Raw genomic sequence first — 4,521 nt, 5'->3', positions numbered from 1 at the left:
TACTCAGTGGTACCCTCCAGTCCCACCTTTATTACCTATTAATTTTAAATTAGGGAACCCTGTACATAAACCTTGAAGCTAAATTTAATCTGCGCTGGCTTCCCTCATTCTCAGCATTTCAAATTTAACGGAGTGTTCTTCTACTGTCCACTCAAGAAAACCTCAGAGATTTTGACTGTGATGTTCGCTTTGGCAGTAGTGTTGTTCTCTCCAGCTAACCCTCATCTGCCAGCCTTCCATGCCTCTGACCACTGCCTCTGACATCAACCATTCCTTCGATCTGAAACACTCAAGACCATCTTGTATCTCCCATGTGGAATATTATTTTAAAAAAAAATCGAGCATTGTTTAACTAACAGCTGGCCTCTTATCAGAAGTTTCACGTGGCCGGGAATAGCATTTACCTTCATGGCAGACGTATTTCCAGAAGTTTTCCACAGTGTCTGGCACACAGCAAGCAGCCGTTTTGCTGAAAGACCCATTTCTAAGAGAGTGTGCTGTTGAAATTTCACGGAAAGACTCGATCCCCCTCTGCTAGCCTGTTTTAGGTGTTTCCACCTTGTGCGGGTCTCTTTGGAGTCTAGCCTGAACCCTTCCTTGTTCTTGGGAGAGTACAGATTTTATAAATAGAGCTACACCCAGAAGCTTTGTACTCAAGAACTGCCCGTCTTTTTCTCTAAGACCCTTGGGAGCATGCGTCCCGACCCTCGAGGCAGGGGAAGCCCACATGCTCCTGATACCCGCTCACCACGGATACAGTCTTCCATCACCTGGTTAATAAAACACATTATCTGGGAAGCTGGTCCAGAAAAGGGCCTCAAAGGAGGTGGCTTGAGAACAGAGAAGAAACCAGAACATTATCCGAGCAGCAAACAAGCGAGCGAGATCTATCACGGTTAATTATTTGTTCTTAATTGTCAGGAAACGAAGGCTGGCTCGGAGAGGGCTTAGGCAGAATCACACCAAAACCACTCTTCCCAGACACCGGAGCCAAATTTCCAAGTGAGACTTTGCATAGCCCACGAGTTAATCATCTAAACACCGGGCCCCTCGGAGCTGCCTGAGTGAAGATTAATTAGTTTTTGAAATAATAGCTAAATTGATGCGGCGAAGGAGCTCAGACTCCAAAATAATGGCTGAAAATTAGCCACCCTATTTCTTCATTTCTCTTCGCCGGGGCTCCCGGAGGACATTCATCTTTGTTGCTTTTGTAGAAAGGGCTCATTAATCAAACAGGCAGATGGGCCTTCCGAAATCTGTGACGTGGAATGAAAAAAACCAGCCCCCGCAAAACACACAGAGAAGAAAGGTGGGTGGCTGTCTGCTCGGGGCTCGTTCCAAACCCAGCCATGGCTAGGTGTTTCCGTCCCATAGTCCCAGCAAGGTGCCAACCACAACATGCTAATCTTTACTCCCACACTAGAAAATGGGCTCGCCACAGGATGCAGGCTTTCATGGGTCTAAAAGCTGGACTCCACTAAGGATTAAAGCTAACTTTATACAGAGTCTTTAAACCAACCTATATAAGCAAAATATCATCTTTTTATTACTGTGTTATATCCCCCACCTCCCCTCAATACAAAACATTTTAACACTAAATTTAGCTTTTCACTAAATTTAAGAAGAGGATGGGGTGGGGAGGGGGTGGTCTCTGAAGAAATGGGCTCCAGCTGCTACAGAAAGCCACCCACAGACTCAAGGTGCTGGCTGCTGGAAGCCTTGGGATGACCATTTGGAACCCAGTGGGGGCCAAGGCTAGGTCTGTGGGGCACCAATATCTCACAGAGCATCAGATGTTAAGCAAGAGCAACTCAAAAAGATCACAGATGTCATGCAATACAGCTCTGCCACCCCAGACAAGTGCCCAACTATCAGAGCACTTCAGGGAACCAGTCTTCGGCCCATACAGAGCCCACCATCTAGAACCTCCAACTGAACATGGAGGGCTCCCCTGCTACTGAATGCCACGCCCTGCCTCCCACCCTAGGGCAAGAAGCCCAGGTTTCTGGCTCTACTTAAAGATTCACCTGCTCCGTCCCCGCCACTGAAGCCTGATTATTCCCTCCCTTCTACACTTCCATTGTATGACACAGCTTCTGGACCACACCCTCCCTGTCCTTCAGGCCTTTCCACCTGCTGACGCCCTGGCTTTTTATGCTCTTCCCAACTTTCTCACTGGCTTCCACACACCTGCCTCAAATCTCAGTCAAATAACTCACGTTCCAGGAGTCTTCTTTGTCCCACAAATGGGATGAATGACTCCTTTGGACAAACCCACCAACCTCCCTAATAATGGGGCCAGTATTTGGCACAAGACACTCCAAGATCAAGTTCTCAGCACAAAGATTTATTTTCCCCAGAGGGACAGAGGGTAAGAAATAAGAGACACAGACAAGAGATAGAGGCGGAGGACAGAGGAGGGGAAGGGATCAAGGGACAGGGGCTGGGGGCTGGGGGGAGGGATATTTGTCCCTGCAGGACAAAGGACTGTCTCTGGAGAGGAGACAGTTTTGATCCATAGACAAATGGCAGTTTATAAGGGTAAAGGGGGAAGGCCTGTGTTCAGATGAGGTGTTTAATTTTAATCAGGCATGTTAATTAGGGCAATCAAAAGGGGGCTTTTGATTGCTGGACCTCAATACTTTGATAGCTGGACCTTCGTAGTCAGCCTCAGGAGGAGGAAGTGGTCGAATAAAGGAACAGGCCCGGGTGGTTAACTTTAGGAATACAATCTAATGTATTTTAGGAAGGCAGAGGGAATGGGGGAAAGCCATGTTTGGCATGCTCAGGCTGGCTGGAGTCCCTTCACTCCCCATCAGCGGTGTGTGTACGGGCAGAATGTATTTCTGACTTGTGTTTTTTATTGACACATTTCTCTCTGCCATTAATCCCTGAGTTTTACAAGGGCAGAATATATGACTTGTTCACTAATATAAAACGCCTCGCATACCTGCCGCATAGCATTTGCTCAAGGAACTGTGGTTGGCTAAGTGCAGAGCAAAGCTGAGGGAACTTTCTCTGGTGCCCCACTTTCTTCTCAGATCATTCCAGTTCCAGCAATTCAATTTGACTCCTAACAAGTGTGTCCCCCACTGTGAGGCAGGGGAATGTCTTCTGTTCTCTGGCAAACCTTTCTGCCAAGGGCATCATCACTTCTTGAGCTAAGGAATTGGAAGAATCTGGTATCTGGAGCCCTCAAGAGAAAAGAGCGCAAAGATTCGCCTGCAATCGTAGCGCAGAAGTGAGAGGAGCAGAGGGGTAGGGGCTGTGGAAAAAGAAAATGGAGGAGCCTGTGTTTACTGCAGTGGCATGGGTGGGCCTCATCTCTTATGGCTGGCTTCAGCAAGAGAAACAAAGATGATAAATCAGAAGCCCAGAAGCCTCGTCAGGCAGCAAAGATCCAGTCCGCACACTAATTGACCTCCAGGACTGACATTGGAGTTTTGGAATTTAAATGTATCCAGATGTCCAAGCAGTCAATAATCCCCAAGGAAGCCAATCAAATTAGCTGGAGCCCAGCAGACTGTGGCCAAAAAGAAATTGGACAGAGTCTAAAGGAAATCCATTTGCAGGCTAGGACAGGAATGAAAATCAAAAGCTGGTCTTTCCGCTAGTGCTGCAGTTCCCATAAGAACACCTCCTGTTTCTAGTGGGCTGTGAACTCCGTGAAGGCTGGAATCTGTCTGCTTTTTACATGGGTACCCCCAGAGCCCAACCAAGCATTGGGAAGACAGCAAGTCTTCATTGCTTATATTCAAGTAAATGAATCCTCCCCCCAAACTGTGTGTGTGTGTGTGTGTGTGTGTGTGTGCGCGCGCGCGCGCGCCCACAGAAGCCAGGAAGAGGTATCATCCCCTAAACCAGGAGTTATAGTTTATTACGAGCCACCTTCAATGGGTGCTGGGAACCTAACTCAAACCCTCTGAAGGAATAGCATATGCTATTGACCACCGAGCCATCTTTCCAACCCTAACATGATTGCTTGCAACATTGTTGCCATCAGATTCTCCAGCTCTGCCTCCCTCCAGTTTCTACCCTGCAGTTGAACCTCTAGTCATTTGAATTTATATACATAATTTCCAAAGATGGCTTGGCAGTAAGTGAAGCACCGGGCTTGCTGGGTGAGCCAGTATGTCCTTCCTAGACATACATAATAAAACCAGTCTGAGGCATCCACTGGGAAAAAACACATAAAAATGTTCAAAGCACAACTTTTTACAAGGGTCCCAAAGAGGGGATGAGATGCCTGCCAATGGGAAAAGACGCACAATGAATTTCTAAAAATTAACATATATGGTCGTGTAGTCATCTAATGGAGTGCAGCAATGAAAAAAAAGAGAGAGGGCTATACATAAGTAGATATGAGAAACTATTCCACAACATGCTACATGCCAGGATATTTGCATATAATTTAATTTACATGAGGCTCAAAACCAAGCAAGACCATTATTGACAGCCCCTGACTCATAATTCAGCTTAAAATTTCCAATTTCTGAGAGCGATGTGTGTCCCGTGAAGACC

This window comes from Apodemus sylvaticus, chromosome 22 (genome assembly GCF_947179515.1).
Source record: "Apodemus sylvaticus chromosome 22, mApoSyl1.1, whole genome shotgun sequence".
In the NCBI taxonomy this organism is placed as follows: domain Eukaryota; kingdom Metazoa; phylum Chordata; class Mammalia; order Rodentia; family Muridae; genus Apodemus; species Apodemus sylvaticus.
Note: the sequence above shows the minus strand (reverse complement) of the source record.